Source organism: Theropithecus gelada, chromosome 10, assembly GCF_003255815.1.
Source record: "Theropithecus gelada isolate Dixy chromosome 10, Tgel_1.0, whole genome shotgun sequence".
NCBI classification, from domain to species: Eukaryota; Metazoa; Chordata; class Mammalia; order Primates; family Cercopithecidae; genus Theropithecus; species Theropithecus gelada.
The window spans coordinates 13,229,390-13,253,173 of record NC_037678.1 but is presented as its reverse complement, the minus strand read 5'-3'; the positions used below and the strand labels follow the sequence as shown (position 1 = coordinate 13,253,173).

At 55.3% G+C, this 23,784-nt stretch overlaps 1 protein-coding gene across 1 annotated transcript in view; it reads right to left on the bottom strand.

Annotated features, from left to right (window-relative positions):
• Positions 1–321: 321 nt before the first annotated feature.
• The window catches only part of ELFN2 (extracellular leucine rich repeat and fibronectin type III domain containing 2), an 87,966-nt gene continuing 64,503 nt past the window's right edge, over positions 322–23,784 (bottom strand). The window contains exons 2-3 of the transcript XR_003121498.1: positions 2,288–2,387; positions 322–647 (exon numbers count right to left, since the gene is read on the bottom strand). The gene's annotated coding sequence lies outside the window, so the exon portion shown is untranslated. The remainder of the gene's footprint in view (positions 648–2,287; positions 2,388–23,784) is intronic.

Sequence of the window (23,784 nt, the reverse complement as noted above, 5' to 3'; positions counted from 1 at the left end):
GAGCCTGTGACCCCACCCCACCCCTGAGCTTCTCCCACTGCATTTAAGCCCAGCCCAGCCCAGCACTGGGAGCTGTTCTGGAAACAGGGCACTGTCTGCCCCAAGTCCTGCCTGGAACTGGCACCCCACCTACTCCTAAGTGCCCCTCTTAGTTGGCAAATGCCTAGAGAGTCTCCTTCCTTCCCTTCTCTGCCACAGCCATCCTGAGAATATCCTCACAGAGAAGAAAGAGGCAAGGAGATTCCTAAAAAAAAGCCAAATATCCTGGTGAGAAGCTGCTATTAACCTCCTGGGAAGCTCCAGAGAAGAAATAGCAGGGAGCGGGGAGGCTGCCCGACTCCTGGGCAGTGATGGAGAGCCAGGAGGCGGTGTCAGGTGGCGGGTGGGTGGAGAGGCGGCCGCATCCAATGATTCCCATCACACATTCTGCGTCTGGCAGCTCCCACTTAGTGAGTACCTGCTGAATGCTCAGGGGCCTCTGCAGGCACGGCAAACCTTGAGGCCAGAGCCAGGGGTGCCAACTCCATGGTACAGATGAGAAAAGTGAGGCCCAGGTGAGGCAATGGGCACATGGGCATAGCCAAGGTCACACAATTGAGGAAGGCCGGGGCTGCAGCTTTCAAACCACGTCTGTCTGAAGCTGAAGTCTAGGAGAGAACTAGATGGATGGAGGGCAGCAGGGCAGAGACTGGACTGAGAGCGAGAAGGAGAGAGGGAGGGAGAAGGGGAGGGATAAAGAGGGATGGAGAGAAAGAGGGAGAGAGAGCAAATGAGCCGGACCATGAGGGGCACCCACCGACCTCACCAGCAGCCAGGGGGCAGGGGTCACCATGGATATTGTGTGCTTAGTGGCGATGTGGCAGCATGGGAGGGGCGGTGCAGTCTTGAGTGGGTCAGGTGGGCCTCAGAGGCTCGCACGGCAGTGGTGTAGGGCAGGAGCTGAAGGAGTTCAGTCCCTCCCACCTTACTGCTGTCCCCTCTGGAGTCCTGCTGCTCCACCACTATGGCCAGCCATCCTCTCTCCTTGCCTGTCTCAGGCCCTCCTGTGCAGCTGTGGAGGTCGGAACTAGGTTGGCAGTACCTGCCTTTCCTCTCCAGCTCTGGGCTGAGCCCACTGTGCTCACCAGCCTGGGCCTAGAGGAGGAAGGAGAGTCTAAAGCCCTGGGTCCTGGTCCCTGCTCTGTCACTAGTGTGCTATGTAGCCCTAGGCAAGCCACTTTCCCTCACTGGGCCATGTTTCCAAGATGGTTGAAGGTTTCCCGGAAAGTTCTATTTCTGGGGTTTTCACACTGTCTGAGAACAGCCCCATCTCCGAGAAATCTCTTGGGTGCTATTTGGAGAGAACTGATTCTGGAGTCCAAAGCCTCAAAGCCTGACTCCCATCCCTTCGTTAAGCACCTGCCATGTGCCAAGCACTGCTTCAGAAGCCAGAAATACTGGTTTCGTTGGTGAACTCGAACCCCTGACAGTTCTGAACCTTGGTTTCCTCGTCTGCAAAATGGGTCAGTGAGGACAGAGTCCCTCCTCAGAATGAAGAAGAGGCACAAATGAGACCATTTAGGGGAATTCTTCTCACAGGCAGGTCACTACCAGGATCCTCCTCCTGCTGCGGCCTTGTGGTCAGACAGACCTGGGCTCCAAGCCCGGCTCACCCACTCGCCATTTGCACTGCCCTGTAGGAGCCCTGACCCTGATATAAGACAGGCACAGGGGTGGCCTACCATCTGCGTTAGTCATCCCAACCTGTCCCCTCGCACCCCATCACCGCCGCACCTCCATGCATTCTTTACACTCCTTTCCAAGAAAGGATGAGGGCTTGGGTCCCTGGAGACTGAGCAAGTCTTCCCCTGAAGACTTGAAGAGGCATGGACAAGCCGAGTGAAGCAGAGCTTTCCACATATCCATCCCCTGCTCAAAAACCTTCCATGGCTCCCTATTGTCCTGCAAGTGATCCAGCTCCTCCCCAGCATTTCAGCTTAGGGCCTTCAGAATAGGCCCATCTGCCCCTTTCTGCCATTACTGCCCTTTCTCTAGCCTCCCTCTAGCAGCACCTGTTCCCCGGTGTCTCCTGCACACCCCCTGTCCTCTTGCAGAGGAGGGGGAGAAGAAGGGCCATTCCAGGCAGAGGGATCATCCTATGCAAAGGCTTCCTGATGCGATGGGAGGAGTGGGGCACAGTGGGGCCCTCCCCCGAGGTGCAGCCCGGTCCTGCGCTCTGCTGAGCGGAGCCCTCCCTCCCAGGCCCCCCCATTCCTGGGTCCCACTGCTGCCCCTGGGTTTTTTCCACCTTGCTGTTCCGGAAATCCACTCAAATTTCTCCAGGCCGGGAGCCGCTGGGCTTCACTGTTGATTTTTCACAAGTGATTATTGGCGGTAGAATTTGTCACCTGCACAAAGAAAGGATGATGAACCTTTCATCAGAGCCAGTCTGTGGGCCCCTGAGGAGGCTCAGCTTCAAGAGCTGGGGAACAAGGTGTGGTGGGGGAGGGGGGCACAGGAAAGGGAAGGGGGGAGGGGAGGGGAAGGGAGTGAGGGGAGGGGGTAGGGCTGCCCAAGGCCAGGCCCAGATAGGTAGGTCTGTTTCAAGCCCCCATTCATTGGAAGATGGGGAAATTGAAGCTCAGAGAGCCTGAGAGCCTTGCCTAAGGTCACACAGTAGCTAAGGGACAGCTTACCTGGGCCCACTCGGCACCCCATGAATGTTGGCGGGTGGCTACCCTGGGGCTCAAGTCACAGAAACAGAAAGGAATATGGCAGATGGTCTGGTCCCAGGCCTCTTCAATTTCACAGAGAGACTGAGGCCCTCAGAGGGACCAAAACTTGCCAAGGACACACAGTGAGGCCACAGCAGGGCGGACACTGGAAGGCAGAGACTCTACTACAGGCTCCTGAACCCTCAGCCCAGCTCCTTCCTCTGTCCAAGGAATCCCATGAGTGAGGCAGGTGGGGACCCCAGCTGCAAAGGTCTGCGTCCCAGGTCCACTCCTCCCTGCTCCCCCACCCTTATGCCCCTGGGCTCCGAATGGGTGGCTTTGGGACAACCTGCCCTCCCTGAGCCTCAGTTTCCCCACCTGGAGATGGGCACCACACCCGCCCATTTCTTGGTCTGCTGTGAGGGTTCCCATCTGCTGGCTGATGCCTGCCTCTCCCGCTCCAGGCTGCCTCCAGTCTGAGGTTTCTGTCTCTCTCTCAGCCCCCGCCCTGGGCTCCACTGTTGGTTTCACGCCTCCTCCGCCTCCACCTTGGCCAGCTTCCCTCATTGCTGTGAGCCGAGCTTGTCTTGCTCCCTCCCCAGTGCTCCCGCTGCTCAGCCGTGAGGATGATCAACACCCACCAGGCTGCCAGCCACCAGCAGGAGGGAGCGCAGAGAGCGTGCCTGGCTGGCACCCACCCCTCGGCTCCCAGACCCACCCTCCCGGACCGCAGCCTCCCCCACTCATCTCCAGTTTGTACCCACTTCAGTCCCCCGAGTCCTATCCAGCCCCTCCAGCTCCCAAACCCTTTCTAATCCTCCCCACACCCTCTCCAGCTCTCCCAAGCCTCCTGGCCCTCATCTTCCCCAGTTTCCTCCAACACTATTGCTCCTTACGCCCCTCACACCTCCCCTGGATCCCTTAAGCCAGGCCTCTGTCAGAGAGGGAGTGGGACAGGGCAGTGGGTGGAGGCATGTCCCCCTGCCCGAGCCCGCCTGCCCACACCCACCTGCCCATGCCTCCCTGACTACGTCACCCCGCCCATGCCCCCCTGCCCACGTCCCCCCGCCCACGCCCCCCTGCCCATGCTGGCCTGCCCACACCCACCTGCCCATGCCTGCCTGCCCATGCCACCTGCCCACGCCCCCGCCCATGCCCCCTGCCCACACCCGCCTGCCCATGCCCCTGCCCACACCACCCTGCCCACACCCACCTACAACACAGTGGTGGCAGCCACCCCCCCCCCGCCACAGCCCAGTTACCACACTCACACAAGTCCTCCACACACTGCTCCCACAGATACCTCCTACACTCACACACAAATCTACACGCACACATACACCATCACCCAGGAGCCCTGACACCATCCCAAACCCCTAGCGTCGCCGGCTCTCAGCACCAGGTGGACAGGGCACTGGGAGTGGACAGGAGGGGCAACAAGACACAGGCTCAGGGCGCCCAGAGCGCCCCCTGCTGTCCCCACACAGGCAGCCTTCCTGGTCCTGGCCCAGTGCCAGCCTCGGTTCTTGGGAACACATTCCTCCCGGCCCTCATCCTGGTGCCTCTGATGTGGCAGGAGGAGAGGGACGCTGTGACCCACTGTGGCCACACTATCACTACCCCCCTTCCACAAAAGCTACATGCACGTGGACCTTAGGGGAAGCCCGATCCCCAGCATGGCTGACATCCACAGTCCTCAAAGGCTGACCTCTGCAAACTGCTTCTCCTGTCCTGGCACCACCATGAGCGTCCCCTCTGCCACAGGCACCCCGTCCCCGTCCACGTCTGCCCTCACCCTGCTCCTCAGGTGTGCAGGGGGCACTGAGGGGTGAGTTCCTCCAATGGGCATCATGATCCCATGCCGCCTCCATGCCCAGAGCACACATTCCCCCCCGCTCTGCCAGGGGGTCCTCCCCACTCTCTTCCCTGCTGTCAGCACCACTCTCCCACCAGGAGCCAGCCGAGGTAACTGTCCCTGTGGGGCCACACTCCTGAGAGTCCCTGCAGAGTAGGCCTGTCTCCTCTGGGTCCCCCTTCACCTGGCGCTGCCTCCATCACAGAGATCCACTTGGCCCACTACCTGCCTGTGCTCCCCTCTGGTCCCACCAATCTGTGTGCACCTTGCATCCTGCCACACTGGCCTCCTCCTCGTCATCCACAGTCTTTTCTCCTCTTTGGATGTCATTGTGCAGTTTCCTCTCTGCCCCTCCCTCCCCATCATCTTCAGAAGCCACCTCCTCCAGGAAGCCTTCCCAGATGCTCTGCAAGGTGACGCTGGGAAGTGATGTGCCGGCTTTGGTGACGCTGAGAAGTGATGTGCTGGCTTTGGACCCAGGATGATCTGGGTTCTCTCCCTATCTGTGTGACCTCAGCAAGTCACTCCACTTCTGTGAGACTTAGTTCCTTATGCATAGCATGCATTAATAACATTCCTGCCAGGAAGTCAAACGCCCTGGCACACAGTAGGTGCTCCACAGCCCTGAGGCACACCTGCTCCCCTGCAAAGGGCCATGTCCTCCTTGTTTTTTATTTTTGTTATTTATTTATTTATTTATTTATTTATTTATTTATTTATTTTTTGAAATGAAGTCTCGCTCTGTCGCCCAGGCTGGAGTGCAGTGACGCAATCTCAGCTGACTGCAGCCTCTGCCTCCCAGTTCAAGCAATTCTCCTGCCTCAGCCTCCCGAGTAGCTGGGACTACAGGTGCACGCCGCCATGCCCGGCTAATTTTTGTATTTTTAGTAGAGACGGGGTTTCACCATGTTGGCCAGGATGGTCTCGATCTCCTGACCTCGTGATCCACCCACCTCGGCCTCCCAAAGTGCTGGGATTATAGGCCATGGCCTCCTTGCTTTTACCCTCAGCAGGGGGTGTTTTCTTTGTCCCATTGTTTATTTCTGCTATCACCCTCTTTCCCCATTGGCCCTGACATCTGCTGACCCCAAACCGCCCCCAGAAGCAGTACTGAGCACTTCCCATCCACCCTTGCCTGGAACCCTCTCCACTACGCTCTCAAAAACACTCACTAACCTCTCTGGGCCACAGATTCTTGGTTTCTTTGTCATTAGAACGGGATGATAACACCGGCCCGAGGTTGATGTGAGAATTAAGGGAGATAATTCGGGAAAAGCACTTGGCCCAGTGCCTGGCTCAAAACTTGGCGGCCACATCACGCCTGGGTTTATAGTTGAGAGTCTATTATTGTTCTGGCCTGGAGGAGCTCTGCCTGTGCACACGCTGGGCACTTCCCCAGACCTCCCAGACCAGACCCCAGGAAAGGCTGGCATTGAGGGCCGTGGCCAAGGAGCGGGTGGGGTGAGGCTGAAGCAGGTTCCCCACCCACTCAGAGTCCAGAGTGCCCTCCGGCCTCCAGCACCTCCTACCCCGCCCCTCCTTCCCTCCCAACCCAGGCCCTGGGTGGCCCTGGCAGCTGTTCTGTCCCCACCCCACACACCCCTCCTGCCTTCCTCCTCTTATTTCTTCTTGAAACCTCTTCTCCAAAAGTTCATTCTGAAAGAAATCGATTTCCAAGCTGTTTGGAGATATAATTTGGTTTTTCATTTTGAAGAAATGATGGTGGAGGAAAAGTTTGGAGACTTAATCACCGGGGAAAGCCATGGAAATAAAGAATTCCTCTGCCCTTGCTTGGAAGCTAGGGGCCTGTGTTCATTCTCTTGCTGTGACAGCAGAAAACAGGTGCACACAGAGAGGCACGGCTCCTGTATGACACACACATGTGCACACCACATGCAGCACACACATGTTGTGAAACACACACATGCATACGGACTGTACACACCAAGACATACACACACACAGCCCTCAGTGAAACACCGTGGATGCCTCCAGTCCCCAGTCCCCTCAGCAGTGCAGGAACAGGGTATGGCTGGATTCTCTCCACCCCCAGCTCTCTGTCTCTGTCCCACGCCCTAATGCATCTTGCTCTTGGAATGACCCCATCTTCATTATCATTATTATTATTTTTTGAGATGGAGTTTCCCTCTTGTTGCCCAGGCTGGAGTACAATGGCACAATCTCAGTTCACTGCAACTTCTGCCTCCGGAGCTCAAGTGATTCTCCTGCCTCAGCCTCCCGAGTAGCTGGGATTTCAGGTGTGCGCCATTACACCCAGCTAATTTTATATTTTTCGTAGAGACGGGGTTTCAACATGTTGGCCAGGCTGGTCTCGAACTCCTGACCTCAGGTGATCCGCCCGCCTCGGCCTCCCAATGTGCTGGGATTACAGGTGTGAGCCACCGCGCCCGGCCTCCCATCTTCATTATTTCCTGAAAAGCTTGACTTCCACTGCTTTCCAAAGGTTCTTTCCAAATCTGAAGCAGGTATTCATAATCAGACATCACTGCCTCACTCAAGAAGCTTCACGAGCTCCCGATTACCTGGCTGGACAATAATCACATTCAAAACCATGGGCAGAACCACCCACACCTCTGGCCGTGGAAGCACCTCTGCATTCCATGTCACTTCTGCCTCAGCAGCCCCTGACAGGATGGGCAGCTGCTGGGACTGTGCCTGGGGCCTGCAGCCGCACCCCTTCATGTCATAGATAAACACGCTTACCTAAGAGGTTGAGGGACTCACACAAGATTGTACAGGTGCTGGGTGGCAGAACACACACACACACAGACACACACACACACACATCACTGGCTGCAGTCTCTCATTATCAGTTCATTCTTCTGTATCTGGAAGATATTCAAGCGTTCACTATGAAGATGGGCTCCTGGGAAAGTCATAATGTCTGACATACTAAGGCAGGGAACCCCCAAATTCCTTGGATTGGAGGATAGAACAGGCCCTAAATTCTATCTAGTTCAACCCCTCTGATATTTGAACCCCTTTACAGTATCCTTGCCTACAGCTCTTCAGCCTGCACTTGCATACCTCCAGGGCTGGGGAGCTCACTCCCACCTGCCCATCTCTGGTCTCTTGTGAAGACTGGAGTCCCTCGTTCTGCTGAGCTGAACTCTACCCCCGGGGATTCTCCCACCTTAGGTCTTGGGTCTCTGCCTTGGGGCTCCAAGCCTTCTCCTCTCTGGCTGTCCTCAACCTCAGGAGCCCAGCTGGGATGCCCTCCTCATTCCAAGTCTATTGGCAGAGGCCGGTGTGGGCCATGTTGAGGCTGGAAGTTCACAGACACGTGCGCACATGTATGAGGTATTTGGCCTTCATGCTGGGAAAGGAGGAGAGCAGGGCCCATCTTCTTGGGGGAGAACACCCCTTGGGGCTGGGGGTGCCAGGTGAGGGCACTGTGCAGACAGCAAGAACAAGGCCTCCTTCTCACAGAAGTCTTAGCAAGGGTCTTCCAGGCTCCGTGGAGACAGGTGTGGCTGCGGGGTTGAGAAACAAAGTGCCCTGTGTTAGGGGGCAGGGAAGGACTGAGGGCTTCCTGAGATGTGAAAGGACGAGAAACGGGGCTGAGGCGGGCACAGGACCCCAGATGACGGAGGGGCAGCCTTCCTGGAGTGTCTCCAAGCTGGCCAGTCCCCTGGCAGTGCAGGGGAAAGCAAGGTCCAGAAGGTGAGGCCTGACCCCGGGCCAGACCAGACCTCGGAGCACGGCTCCTGTGTCCAAACCCTTCCCCATGGTCTGGGTGTCTCTCTCCTGAAGAAGGGGCTGTCCCAGGGAGGATACTCAGGGGCTTCCCTTCCCTCTCTCTGTCCTCAGCTCCCGGAGCCCACCAATCTGTGTCCTATCTGAGGAATGTGACACTCGAGGGGACCTGGGGAGCGGGAAGGTGGGAGAGGATGTGGAGGTCAATCGGACCCTGCCAGCGGGACAGCAGAGCATGAGGGGTCAGGAGAAGATCATAAATAAGATTGCTTGCTTGGTGGAGGTGGCATCATAGGAGGCTTCCTGGAGGAGATGAGGTAGGAAGTGAGCCCGAGGGGCTGGGGAGGTCTGTGTCTACCCATCTTACATACTTACCCACAAGCTGGTTTCCCATTTGCTGAGCGTTTACTGCATGCTGGGTGCTTTACATGTCAGCAGGGCAGTCCACGATCTCTACAGAGCATCTGTCCTGCATGCCAGGCACTAGCCTGGGCTGGGCTGGTTGACTCTGATGGGCAGTCCTGGGTCCCTGCTCCCCACGGCAATGTGATACACCCGAAAGAGGCCAAACCCGGGCACCAGGAGGCCTGAGTGCAGATCCCAGCCCCACCACTTATCTGTCGTGCAGTCCAGAGGTGGCAAAGGACCGTGTGCTTGTGAGAGCCAGAGGCCGATGGGATGGAGGTGGCCCGGTGGCCCTGCCCTGGACTCTCCCCACAGGGGCAGGTGGTAGAGAGGCACCAGTGCACAAGGCCCAGCCCTGGGGACCCACGGTGCCCCCGGCCCAGATTCCCTGCACCTGCCCCAGTTTGGGGCAGCCCGGCCTACTTCTCAAGGATGTTTAGAGGTTCCTGAGAGGCCCCCCAGGGGCCCTGCCCACACCCACCTCCAGCGTCTGCTCCTTCCTACAGCCACACAATCTGACCCCCAGCCTGGCACAGGCTAAGCCCCAGCACAGGGACCCCCTTTGCATCCCCTCCTCCCCCAGGGACATCAGATCTGCCAGCCCCTTCCTCCTGCCCTGCCCTGCCCTGCAGAGAAGGCACTGGGTGGGTGGGGGGTGCAGGTGGGGCCTTGCAGGGCACACTCGTCAGCCCACGCCGTGGTTTACACCCCACCCTCACCACCACCATCTTACACCTCCAGCCCCGGACATTCCAGCTTCTGCTTTCAAGGTAGGGTTGTGCCCACGGAAGTTAAGGCTCAGATTTTGAAATTTGAAATAAAAATTTGAAACTTGTGTCAGAGAGAGCAACATTGGAAGGAGATTCCAGCCAATCCCCAGGCACAGAAGGCCTAAAAGCCAGCATTCCCCGAGGACGGTCAAGAGGTAAGTGGGCGCGAGGCTCCTGTTCCCGAGAGATGCCCCCTATGAGATCGGGGAGCCAAGGCAGCGGGGAGCGGTGAGTGCTCGCAGCGGCACCTGGTCCTGGCAGGCAGTGGGAACAGGGTGTGAGGCTGCCTGGGCTGTGGGACAGAGAGGGCTGCTGGCTCAAAGGACACAGCACCCAGAGACACCCTTGTCGGAGAAGGGAGCCCCACAGCTGGCATCACGATGCCCAGGAGTGAGCGGATCCAAGGAGAACCCGATTCAACAGTGAAACCCCCATGTGGGCCGAGTTTATCTAGAGTTTGCCTAGAAGGGGCCAGGTAGCAGCATAAACAGGTAGCAGCAGGAACAGGGTGGGAGCCAAGGAAATGATTCAGTTTTGCTCCTGGAGGCAAACTCAATTGCTGCCACTTGAGTTTGCAGCCTGAGAGGGTCCCTCTGGCACACAGTGTGCAGCTGACTGAGCAGACACTGTCAGGCGGCTGCAGGGGACTCGGTGACCTCAGTGAGCTTTGACCACCCAGGGGGTGAGGGGAGGGACCCACTCACTCAGGCCCACTTCTGACACCACGTTGCTGAGGAGGCTTTAGAGACAGCCCCAGGACCTATCCCCTCTTCCTCCCTGCCTCCCCACTGCAGGCCCCTAGACCCACCCGCCAGCCCCTTCCCCCTCCCCGGGCCTGGGCCCCTGGGGGTCTGAGAGTGTGTGTGACCCCAGAGCCCCCAGTCCTGTCATTAGCGCTGATTACTCCCATCTGCTCCCCAGGGTGGGGGGCGGCAGCTCTGGCAGAGTGTGTCAGGAGTGCCAGGCATCCCTGCTCCACGTTGGCTGTGGGTAGCCACCGAGATGGGGTGCCGGGAGGCGGGACAGGCAAGGTGCTGCTTCCCCACAACCCGAGGCCTCCAGGCAGTCTCCTTTCACCCCACCTCCAGCAGCCTCGGAGGGGCCCTCCCCTCTCAGAACTTCCCCACCCCTACCCCTTGCCCCATTCCATCTCCCTCCCCTGCCTGGAAGTCAGGAAACCAGGCTCTGCCCTCTAATCCCGCCCTTGGCTCAGTGGGCCGCGGGACCCCGGGTACATGGCTTCTCCTCTCCGGGCCCGGTTCCTCCTCTTTTAAATGAGGGGTGCCATTTCTTGATTCCCTTCCAGCTGCATCAGACAGTCAACCCTCCTCCCTTGCAGTCCCCTGGGCTGAGTGGCCACCTGCCTGCCTCTCCGCCCTCCTCCCCCTCCTCTCCTTCTCCTCCCCTCTCTCCTCCGGGTCCTTCTCCCATCTCTTCCTCTCCCTCTTCTCTCTTCTCTCCCTCCTCCCTCTCTGTCTTCTTCCTGTTCTCTAGTCCCTTGCTCCTCTCCTCTCCTGCCCCCACCCCCAGCAGCTTCCTCTCTCCCCGTCAATTAGACTGGCTCTGGCAGGAGGCTCAGGGAGCAGGCTAGGGCACCCAGCTGGAAAATTGGGTGTCGAGAGCTGTCTGGAATCCTAATGCCCTAGCCCTGCCCTCCTCCCCCTCCCTCACCTCTCCTCGAGTGACAGGTGCCGGGTGCTGGCATTGACTCTCCCAGTGGGGGCACCCTCCCACTGCTCTCATCCTGCCAGGCCTGCAGCCTCCTCTCACTGCCCCAAAGGCTCCTCTCACTCTGCCCCTTCCCCATGCTCCCCTACCCTCTCAACCTCTGACCATCCCCGAGTTCAAGGCTTGGAGGAAAGAGCACTGGGCTGGGACTCCACACCTGCATGCTGGCCAGGCCTCCTTTCGAGACCTCAGTTTACCTGTCTGTGAAGCGAGGCTCCACCTCGGAGCCCTCCCCGCTCAGGCTGTGTGACCCCCAGACGCATCAGCTTTTTAGCCAACGCAGAGGGCCGCTGTGGGGTCACTCCTAACCTGCTCTGGTGGCAGCCCATTTCAAATCTTGTTTTTATTTTCACTGGGAATGGCTCTGGGCCAGGGCATTAGGATTCCAGTTTCTAGCAGATTCTCTCCTTCCTGTTCTGTTGCGGGAGTTGCCTCACTCATCTTTGTGCCTGCCTGGCCCCCGAGTAGACTGGGCTGCCCGACTCAGAGCTGGGAGCCACCCAGGGCCGGTGGGCATTCAGGTAACCTACGTCATGGCCACCAGCGCCACCTGGTCTCATCCCAGGCAGCCCAAGAGGGTGCCCCTCTGGAAGTGGAAGGTACACACGCCTCACTCCCGGACCCCATGCCCTACCCTGTGGGTGCCGTAAGTCCGCAAGGGTCAAGGACGCCAATGGTTTACTCAACTCAATCGTTTTCTTTGATTATTATTACTTTTTACTCTTCACGCACGTACTAAGGTAACCCCAACAAGTAGCCTTTTTGTCCTCTACCAAGCACACCTCCCCAGAGGGTGGAGCCCGCGCAGACTCCCAGAGGTGACTCCAGCAGCCTTTGGGGAACCGTCACTATCAATCAGGCACCTGCTGTGTGTCAGGCACATGCTGGGATTCTGGGGACACAGCAGCGGACCCTGCCAGCAAGTCCTCTTGTCTCACATTCTGCGAACAAAATAGAAAAATAGCTCATTTCAGAGTGGCCGGTGGCATGAAGGAAAGAAAACAGAGTGAGGGGATGCCGACCCAGGGTAGGGCCAGATCGGAGGGCTCAGGGAAGACGCCGCGGGGGAGGTGACCCTGAGATGTGCCCAAAATGATAAGAAGCTGGCATGGCAAAGTTGGGGTATATATAGCATTCTAGATGGAGGCGGCACTAAGTGCAAAGGCCCTAAGGCTGGAACACATGTGGTTGTTTGAGCAACACGTGGCCAGTGTGGCTGGGGCAGGAAAGTGGCGGGGGAGGCTCTCCCACCCAGATCACATCCTGCCTGAATGGCCACTCCTGGAAGGAGTTTGTGATGCATTCTGAGGGCAAGAAGTAGCCACTGGAGGCTTTGTAGGAGAAATGCACTCTGATGTTCGTTTTTAACGATCTTGCTACTTCTGGCTGCTGGGCACAGATGGGGGTGAAAGACGGCCAGGGCTGAAGCAAGCAGGCCAGTAAAGAGGATGCTGCAGTGATTCAGGCAAGGGGCAAAGTGGCTTCATAGAAAGGCAGAGAAGTGGCTCTGGCCTATACAGAGACCACAGGATGGGATCTTCTCAATGTGTCCTGCCCATGAGAGCAGTAAGCCCTTTCCTGGAACCCCCTCCCAAGTTCTCACCTCCGCTGCCCCCCGAGCTGCATACCTTGGTTCCTTTTGATTCCTTCTCTCCACCAAAGTCCTTCCTCCTCTTGTATCCAGTCTTCAGCATGCGTCGTGAGTCCCCAGCTCTATCTGGTTCCGCGACTGACCCAGTGGGGAATTAGGTCCTCGGGGAAAGGGGAGTGGGGAGGAGCAGAGGCCCTCATGGGGTCTTGTCCGATCGAGTTACTTTTATAAAAGACAGCCAGACCATTCGCACGGCAAAGATTCACCTCCGGCTGTTTTTCAGCCTGTAGCTTATTATGGTAAGAGTGTCTGTTCCCTTTTCAGCCTTGAGTCCCTTTACAAAGGCCAGCCTTCTATTACCTAGGCCTGGGTGATGCTAGGGTCCAGGACAGCGTGGAGCGTTGTAAGCGAAGGAAAAGGCAAGAAACCGCACGGTGGGGAAAGATATTTGCAACAGGACTCTTAATTACAAATCAATGAGAGAAACGGAGATAACGTCATAGAAAAATGGACCAATGGCCCGAATAGGCATTTCACAAAAGAGGACAATCAAATGGCCCATAAAGATACGAAAAAGTGCTCAGCTTCATCATCAGGGAAATGCAAATTAAAATCACAGTGATTAGCAATTTGCACACCCACCAGAGGGAGTAAAACGCAAAAGCTACAACCTAGCCAGGCTTGGCCAGGAGGCAGCGGCCCAAGTGGAACTTTCATCTCTGGTGGATGGCAGTGTAAACCTCTGCAAGCACTTTGGAAACTCGAATGGTGTCTGGGAAAGAGGAACACACATTTGCCCTATGACTGAGCGATTCATTCCTAGGTTTACACTCAACAGGAGCGAGTACATATGCCCAAGAAAAGACGTGTGAAAGAATGCTCATACCAGCTTTCTTCATCGTCTTGCCAAACGGGAAACAACCCAAATGTCCATCAACGGTTGAATGCATAAACCCATTGTGGTGTATTTCACAGCAATGAAAATGATCCAACCGCTGCTCCGATCCGCATGAATGAATCATGACACGTTGCTGAGGGAAAGACGCCGGTCTCAAACAAGGACGTCGGGCAGGATTCGGTTCACGTGGGGCCCAAAGCAGGTTGGAAGTCAGGACAGCAGTTCCCCTCGCAGCCCTCGAGGGAGAGGCTGGCAGGGCTGCGAAGGGCCTCATGGAGCACTGGCCATGTTCTTCATCTTCATCAGGAGGCCGTGCCATGGTTGTGTTTACTTTGTGTAATATCTATTGTTTTGATTGGCATGCTTTCTGTATGTGTGTATACACATGTATATTCACTTCAATTATCATTAACTTCACAAATAATAATATACTGCAGAAGGTATTTAGAGTAAAAGGAATGACCACTCGCTACCCCACATGACTTAGGTATGTGACCTTCCATACCTTTTTCTATGCAATTGTACGGCTTAGTTGGGTATGGAAAAAGAAAAAAAAGAAACACACATACACACACAAACCCATCCCCAGTGACAATCCCAGACATTGCCAAATGTCCCCTGGGGGTAGGGTTGCCAGAATAAATACAGGACGTACAAATGGGATCCTACCATATCTTATGGAATTGTTGCTATCTTTCATTTAATACAGGAGTTCTCACCCTTGTCACAGCTAACATTTTAGGCTAGATATTTTTTTTTTCGTAAGCTGTCCTACGCATTGTGGAATGTATGACAGCATCTCTGGTGCCTTCCCACCAGATGCTGGTGGCACCTAACCATCCCCAGTGACAACCAAAAATGCCTCCAGACATTGCCAAATGTCCCCTGGGGGTAAGGTTGCCAGAGTAAATACAAGACATCTAGTTAATATGCACTGTCTGAAATTCAGCTTGAACCGGCTGCCCTGCATTTTTATTTCCTCAACCTGGCAACCTACCTAGGGAGCAAAATGACCCCTGGTTGAGAAGAGACGACATCTCTCGTCGCTGGTTCCTTTTCAGGAGGGGAGGATACCCCCTCATTCTTTTCAGCGCACTGCTGTGTTCCATGACGGGGACAAGCCACAGCCTGTCAGCCTGTCCCTTGGGATGGACACTGTGCTCACTAGCCAGTGGGAGGCTTTCTGCTACAAGTGACGGAAATCCCTGCTCAGCCTCACACGGGCCACAAGCCCATCCACAGTGCGGCCTGGCAGGGAGCAGGGTGAGCATCGGCCCCTTGTGTGTTCTGCTCTTCCCCAATTCGAGTCAGACTCATAGGTCGGCCTCCGCATCCAGGCTGGCGGGGTCCGAGGCCACCTGCGGGCTCTCCCTGATGTCTCATTGGCTGAGACTGGTCACTGCCCACACCTGACCTGTCACTGGCAGAGGGTGGTGCTCACCCTGAGACCCATCAGGAGCCCCTGCCGTGGTGGTGAGGTGGAGGTGGAGGTGGCGCTGGCTCTCCTTCCGAGGCCCCTGTAGGGTGCGGTGAGCCACGGGTATCATTAGGACAAACGCAGTGTGGGAGCCAGGCGGGCAGCAAACGCCATGTGCCGGTTCCGCATTTGCCCTGTTGCGAAAATGCACCATCTATGCCCACAACAAAACCAGAGGCTCAAATCAGATGGCGGTGCCCGCGGGCTGGAAGTCCCTCTGTATACCAGCTGTTCTTCTAAGCTAGAAACGTAGCTCTTCAGGCCCCGTGTGACCTGTGCCCATCCTCCCACCAGCCAGTTCTTCCGCCTTCCTCTCTGGCTTCCTTGCTCCTCCTCTTCAAACCCCTGCCCTACCTGGCAGCCTTTGCATCTGCTGTTTTCTTTGCCTCGGATCATGCGTCCTAGGCTTCCTCTCATTGTCAAGTCCCTTCTCAGACCTCACCTGTGCAGCGGGGCCACCCCTGAGCACCCATTGATTGTGGCCTTGTCTCCCCACCCAAGAGCTCTCCTTCCCAAGTTTGGCCAGAAGCCCCATCAGACATCTTCTACCCTCAAGTGTCAGCTCCTGGAGGGCCCAATTCCTGGTGACTGCTGTGGTCTCGGGCCCTTCTGAGTGCAGTCCGTGGCCACGGGAGCCTCTCCACTCACACCGAGTGAACTCAGCAAGAGAGGGTGCCTTTGTGCTCTGCAGAATGCAGTCCGGTCCCATCTCCACAGCCACGAAACCCAAACACTCCCAGAACCGGAACCATACTCCTTTTCTTTTACCTATTTGCCAGCAAACCTGACCCAGATTGATGTGAGAGTGTTCAGCGTCTTTGTTTATCCCACTTTCTGTGCTATGTGTGCAGCTTGCTGAAGAAATAATGTGTTTGGTCAGGGGAATGTCTTGGGTGAAGGTCCCCAAAAGCAAAGCCTGAGACGGGACTTGAGTGCAGGTGGTTTTTTGGAAGGTGACACCAGAATCCAGGAGGGAGCAACCAGGGAGAGTGAGATGTGGGTCGGGAAAAGATAATACAAGGGTAGTTAGGGAGGTCACTGCAGAGGGCACTGCAGGAGGGAGCAGTCGACTTCTCTAGGACCTCCTGAGCAATGTGGGGTGCTTCTCTGAAGGACTAGAGGCTGCTGGGCACTTACCCACCTGCCCCTGGGCTTTACCAGCTGAGGGCTACCCCAAGGGCATTCACTCCCCAGAATTCCCCAGATGCACTTGAGGTGGGCTGAACACCCCAGAGGGTCTACAGTATGGGGCACGCCCAGACCCCGTGGAAGAGTAACACAGGATGGGGCATATGCATCAAGTTAGCTTCCGAAAATCTGAAACACGTTTGGCCCCAAGGGATTCAGGGTTCTAGAGGTGGAATTTCTGGGTTAGAGGGAGCACCCTGGGGGGATTCTTGTATGTAGTTTGAAAGTTTTGAAACAGCAAGAGCCTTCTGGCTGTCTACATTTCACACTCCTGGCCAGGCGTGAGCGTCTTTCCTCTACACCTGCACACCAACCTCAGGTATGCCAGCTAAATAGTAATAGTCACGGCAGACACTTATGTGTGCTTTGTACGGGGCTCTATTCTAAACGCCGATTCCTCACAATGACTCTGTGGGGTAGTACTGGGTTTGACACTCATTTTTTAGGTGAGGAAACTGAGGCACAGAGGGTTACACACTTTGTCCAAGTTTCTACAGCTGGTAAGTCCAGAGCAGGAGGGATATTAACCACAGCACTGCACTGTCTCTAACAATATCATCGTCTTTTTAGGTTTCTGCCAATCTCATGAGTGAAAAGTGATCAGGAGTTTGGCAAATTCATGTCTTGTTTTGTATTTCTTTGTTGTTATCAGCTAGGAATAGGCACGGGAACAAATAACGGAGACTCAAGCCAGACATTTACTGCTTAAGTAAAATCAGGAGGACGGCAGTCTAGATCTGGCATGTCAGCTGCACTCCATGGTTTTGGCCACCCAGACCCCTCCTCTTGTTACTTTGCTGTGTGTGATCTCTGTCCCCAAGGTCTCCTCACCGCCCTATAAGGCTGCTGGAGCCCCAACCATCATGTCTCATATTCCAGCCACAAGAAAAAGATAAAGAAAAAGGAAATAAGGGACACCTGTCAGCTGCCTTTTTAGGATGATTCTTGGAATCTGCTACTTCTCATTGGCCAGAACTTGAGCACGGAGCCTCATGCTAGATGGGAGTGTCTTAGTAATAGACCACATGCCTGACCGAAAATCAAGGGTTTTGCTCCTATGGAAGAAGGGAAGGTGGACACTGGAGAACAGCTTGTGATCTCTGCCACAACAGAGGAGTATCTTTGCATAGGTTTCTTGGCCATTTATATTTCTTCATTTAAGAATTCTTTTCCTACTCTCCTTTTCCTCTCACACTAATCATCCTTTTCTTACTGATTTTTAGCCACACTTCTCATGGGAAACTCACTACACTTCCCAAAACCATCTGTAGCAGTGCTTGGCTCTAAGAATTTGTGTCAAAATCAAATGGGAGCCACAGTGATGGGCCCAGCTCAGCACCTGGCTCACATTAAATGCCTCACAAATGTGGGCTTCTTTCCCTTGAGTCAGAGGTTGCAAAAATGTTGGCGTGCCCCAAAACCCCCTAGAGTGCTAATAACTTGGGGCCCAGGCTCGTTGAAAGACAGGGCCTGGGCCTTTGTGTTTTTACCAACTTCCCTGGGTGAGAATGATACCTACTGAAGTTTGAATTTGTCCTCAATTGTTGACAAACTCTATACTGTCATTGACTTCCTCTTGGTCAGCAGCATGAGCATGGCCACTCCCTCCACACATCACCCTGCATGCGTCTGAAGCCGAAATGAAGTCCCACCACCAGCTTCTCTTTGCCAGGAGAAAAAGCCCCACTTTCTCACGCATTCCTTGCATGGCAGGGTTTCCCAGCCCTTCTACATGCTATCATTCTCAGCAGATGGACCTGGCAGGTCAACCTCCCTGCTGGCGTAGTCACCCTGGACTGACCGTAGCCTCTCCAGGTGGAGTCTGGCCAGTACGGGAGAGCCCAGAACCCTCACCTCCCCCAGCCCAGACCCCGTGATTCTATTCACATGGCCCACGGCTGCATCGGCCCTAGAAACAGCTTTGTCACTCCGTGAACCTATGGTAAGTTCAAATCCCCCACAGTCTCCAGGAAGTAGGAGTTCTGTGTTGATGGTTACATCTGCACATGCTACAAGTGGCACGAAACCTTTACTCAAGTGAGTTCAAGCAAGAGACATCAGTTCACATGAAAAGGCAGAGGCACGCAGGTCCAGGTCCCCCGGGGCGAGCCTCAGTCCACAGGGTCTGTTCTCTTTCCACTTGGACATGTGAATATTTCACAGAGCGGGCCCTAGTGTTTCCTACACTGCAGAGTTTCAGGCATCTGCATCCCGATTAGATACAACCATTTCTAGAGGAGGATTATGATATCCCTTCCTTCCCTTGCCCATTTCCTCTTCCTGGTTGGAACTGGGTTCCGTGGCCATTCCTAAGCCAATCACTGGCAGGGGGAGTGGGACTACCATTTCTGGCGGGTGCCAAGATCCAGAGGCATGAGTGGGTGATGGACCTTCTCAGCATGACTGGAAGAGCCTGTGAGATGATTTAATAGATGAGGGGCACAGCCAGATGTGGGCCCACTGGCTGCTATCATCCCGCAAGTGAAGGGTGGTGTGGCTTGCACCCCAGAGGGGATGGGTACATGGAGAGGAGCAGCCAGATTCAGATGAGTTTTCAAGGTCAGGTCAGTATGAGATGAGGGGAAGGTGGAGACTAGCTCCAAAAAACCACCCATCATGTTGGCTTGAGTGGCAGGGGACTGCCACTTACATAGGAAGCAGGAGGATTGGGGGCTGCAGGACTAACTGAGATGGACATGGGGCTGGAAGTCACCAACATATATCCATATGTTGGTATTGGAAGCACTGAGACTTGGGGGAGTGCACTAAGTAGGGAATCAGTGAGTCGACACTTTAGTACCCCCGGGACTGTCTCCAGCTGTGGCAGGAATCCAAGTGAGAGATGGAGACCTGGATTAAGGCCACCCTGCAGAGAATTGAAAATATAACTTGTAAGACTCCATGATGTAATCCAAGGAAGGAGGAAGGGAAGGAGAGGAAAGAGTTGAAGTAATTCCCGAGTTTGGATCTCAGAAAGGCTCAGATGGTGTGAGGTCGCTGTCACTGACCCTCAGCACAAGGGGCTCGGCTCTGCTCTGACGGGCCTGGTCCTTCTTGGGAGCCTTCCCCTGGCCTCCCTGGCCAGGCCACTGCCACTCCCCTCTTCCTTTACCCCACTTGGAGTTTCTCCTGGCTCTCGGCCCTCTATGGGGCCTATTTCTTTTGAACAAAACATCTGCTTCCATTGCTGTATCTGCAACACTGTCGCAGCCTCCTTCATTCAGCCAACATTCTTCAGCGGCCTCTACCTGGGCCAGGCCACGGTATGAATGCTTCTCAGCTCTCAAGGCTTCCGTGCCTCGATGCAGCTTCGTGAAGCAAGTGTAGCTCACTCCATTTCACAGAGGTGGAAATTGAAGCTCTGGAGTTCGGAGGAGCACTCGAGGCCCAGTGCCTGACCACCATGGGGCAGGGCAGATGAGCCCCAAACTTGGAGCCTACCCTAGGAAGTTTCTTGGCTTTGCTCAGGAAAGAATTCAAGTGTGAGCTGGTGGTGGAAGAAACAGCTTTACGGAGACGACAGTGTTACAGCTCTGTGATTGCCCCTGCAGAGCAGGGCTACCCCACGGGCAGTGTGCTGAGAGCAGCAGCTCAGGGGCGGTTCCACAGTCATGTTTATATCTACTTTTAATCACCTGCAAATTAAAGGGCAGGTTATTTAGAAATTTCTAGAAAAGGAGCTATGACTTCTGGGTCATTGCCATGGAAAGGGGGGGCAACTTCCGGGTCACTGCCGTGGAAAGGGGTGGTAACTTCCGGGTATTGCTATGGACACAGGTAAAACTGATGGTGCTGGTGGTGGGCATGACTTCTGGAGAGAGGTGCTTTCAGGGCCTCTTCCTGTTTTAGCCACTCTTCAATCTGGTCTAGAGTTGAGTCTCCATCTCCTACCTCAACCACACTCCTTCCCTTGACCCTGGTGGTCAATCCAGCCCTATGTTCATAGCCTGGCCTGGGGTGTCTCATCATGGATTTACGGGTGTAGAGGCAGCCAGGCCTGGGATGGGGACATGAGCCCCTGGAGTCAGGGAGAGTGGGCAGCCTGGCCTTGCCTATGTTAACTAGCATTTGTTGGGCCTCAGTTCCCTGGTCCATACATGGAGGGTAAAAATAACTACCTTTCCCTCATTAAGAGTACAGCAGAAATCAAATGGCCTCATGCCTACCTCATGGCCCTCTTGTGAGGTGTCACTGGAAGCTCTGCGTGTGAGCACAGTGCAGACACACAGTGGGTGACTTGTCCCTCAGTGAAGTCCTCCAGGTAAGAGCCGTGGACCACGTATCTCTGTACACCCCACTCCACCCCCGCTTAGCAACCTCTGTCCGGCTGGCACAGGGACAGCTCAGGGACAGACTGAGGGGAGTCGATGAGCAGCTGTCAATGGGGACTCAGTGGGGAGACTTCCACTCTCAGGTCCTAAAGTCAGAAAGTTCCTTAGACCGAAAGGAGCTGGGAAAGCAGGGGCCATGGACCGGAAATGGGAGCTGCAGGAACTGAAATATACAGAAGCAAAACAGGAGGCAAGAGCAGCTCTGGCCACGAGGCAACAAAGCAGAACGAAGAAGAGGTTCGTACAAGGCAGAACAAAAATGGAGATGAAGAACCAAGATGGCCCAGAAGCCTCACTGCAGTGGGCAGAGTGAAGCGCAGCGTTCCCCTCTAGTGCTATGTGATGGGTGGACTGTGCCCCCTGGAATGGTGTTTACAGCAGAGACCGAGCCACTCGAGGCTCCACTGTCTCCTAGGGTTACTTCCCGCATTGAACCCTCACCTGAAGCATATCAAAGGACCTTTCTAATAAACAGCTAAAGGACAGCCACATCCCGGCAGCTCCCCAGAGACAGAGGTGCTGTCTCCTTCAGGCTTTTCCACTGCAGGCCCCAGCCAGGGCTGGTGCCTCACATGGCACCTAGAAGAAGACTTGTGAGTTGACCCTCAGAGCAAGAAACTAGGAAAAGCAATGGGGCCATGCAATGCTGCTGAGCAGCAGAAGAGAGAAAAAAATATGCTTTTTACTTAGCTGGAAAGGGTAAAAGGAAGATACCCCAAATGTAAAGTGACTTTCTGAGCCCCGCTCCTCCCTACCCCTTCTCCTGCCTTCCATGAGTAGCCGGTTCCATCCCGCCTTCCTCCCACTCCCAGGAGAAGTTCCTGCCAGCCCCACCCAACTCCTGAGCCCAAGTGATGCCATCTCCCCGTCCACCTCCCCAGTCCCCACGGGGTCATTCCCTCCTCTATGAGCAGCCTTCCAAGCCCACCCTGCTCCTGCCCAGACACAAAACAGCAAAACCACCTCCTCTTCCTTTTCCTCCATTTATAGCCTTTTCCTCCAAGCAGTGGGTTCATCCCACACCATCTGACTTCTATCCCCAGGCCCCATTAACCCGGAGCCCAGGCCTCCCCCTAGTATTTGCCAGGCCCGGGCATGAGTACAAAGGGAAGCCCAAATCCTGTGTGTCTAAATACTGAAAAGTTCTCCATTCAGCTAACAAACTGTTAGAATATCCGCCTGCCTTGACAAATGTACCTTCACGATGACCTCTAACAGGTTTGAATTTCAAATTCCTGACCTCCCTGAATGTGGTGGCCTATGGAAAGTCAAGTCCCATTCCCTGGCCCATAGGACACCCTCTTCTCACCCACAGCACTATCTCACAACTTAAAGGATCTCACGGGCATGCATAGCGACCACGACCCCACGCATTCAAGCTCTGCCTATAACTCCCACACACAGCTACTCCTTGGTCATCTCTCATGCCTAAGAGTGCCCACATGGGTGGCACGGTCCACCCTGGGAAGGACAGGCCTTGGAAACATGCCCAGGACCCCACTGGACAGTCAATCCTGGCATCCCAGGTGCTTGGAGCATGGTCAAATGGAAAGTGTCTGGGAATGCCCGTGGGCCCTGCAGGCTCATCAGCCTGTGGGGAAGAGCAGGAGGCTAAGGGAGTCAGAGCAGACCCTTCTCACATACATGCCCTGTGGCAGGGAACCCCTTGACCCTGGTCCCGCCTGCCTCCTCCTCCTCCCGTCTCTGGGTTATAATAGAAATAACTGGCAAATATGACCTCCTCTTCCCTGGTCATGCTTCCTATGACCACAGGAAGGCTCTCCCCACTTCCAACCCTTATTTTTGAGGCTCACTCTTCTCATCTTTAAAGGAAGGATTTGGAGCAGGTATCTCAGCAGGAACCAGAATTTTAGCAACAAGACAGGGGATGCAGGGGTTGACAGGGCCGCCACAGGCCCCGGGATTATTGTATGGCTGGCGTCTCTCGACACTCCACTAGCCTAAAGTTGGGATGTTTGGCCATGCCCGATCTGGGACTCAGGTCTTTGGGCCCTGATCTCTAGGGGGAACAGGCAAAGTTTGGGAGTAAAGTGGGTTGGAACTCCTTCCAGCTCTTCTGGGTATTCTGTGCTTGCTTGGGGCAATTACTGTCTCTGAGTCTTTCCCCCAAAGTGTTGAGCAGGGGTGAAGCCCCTACTTCACGGAGCTGCTGAAGAAATGAACACACCCTGGTCCACGCCCCGGATGTGAGGCATCAGCCCAACCCTGCCAAATCCTCTTAAAGCTGCAGGACAGATGTTTGGGTTCTGCAGATCAGATGCTCTTCTGAGAGCCTGGGAAGGAGGCAGTGAGGCAGAGAGATGCTTCAACCGCCATCGTCCCCGCACTAGGATGAGAGTCCACAGCCCATTGCTGGCACCCAAGGGGGTACCCATGCAGCTGCTGTGATCCCGGCACCAGCAGCCCAGGGCCCCTCAAGGGACCGTTTCGTTCCCTCAGCAGCCCCATTAAGCAGAAACAGGCGGCAGTTTCCTTGGTGGGCCAGTCCTGCGCAGTTACTTTACAAGTCAGTCCAAAGAGGCCACCCTCGAGTCTGGTCTGCAGCCCTCCTGACAATTCCATCCACCTCTTGGTTTCCTCTTGTGAATTTTTTTCCTGCTTAAATTAGTTACAGAGAATTCTGTTCTCTGCAATAGACCCCGGACTGAGGTTTATATATTCACAGCCATGGTGCTTAATATACAGGGACTGGGCCATACAATTTGTTTGAAAAGTGAGGAGAGAGAGGGGTAGATGGGTGAGTTTTCGCCCCTGGACCATTGCAGATTCTGGGAGCTATCGAAATCAAGGGATGCGAGAGTTGCTGGAGGAGTTTCACCCCACTGGGAACTCCTTTACATGTGACCTTGCTTCGTTTGACAAGGACCGGGAGGACGGAAGATGCACTGTCTGAGATGCAGGTGAGGGCGGTTTTAGAGGAGGCCGCGAGAGAGGGGGGTTTTAGGGTGGGGACTGGGTAGGAATGGGTGTTGTGGTGGGCTTGGTGCTAAGGAGAGGGGAGAGCTGACAGCAGGCTGGGGCCCTAGGCCTAGGGAAAGAGAAGGGGCTGCCAGCGTATGCTGGAGAGGCAGCCCAGGCGTCCACTGGAGGTTGGGCCCTAGGAGTCAAGT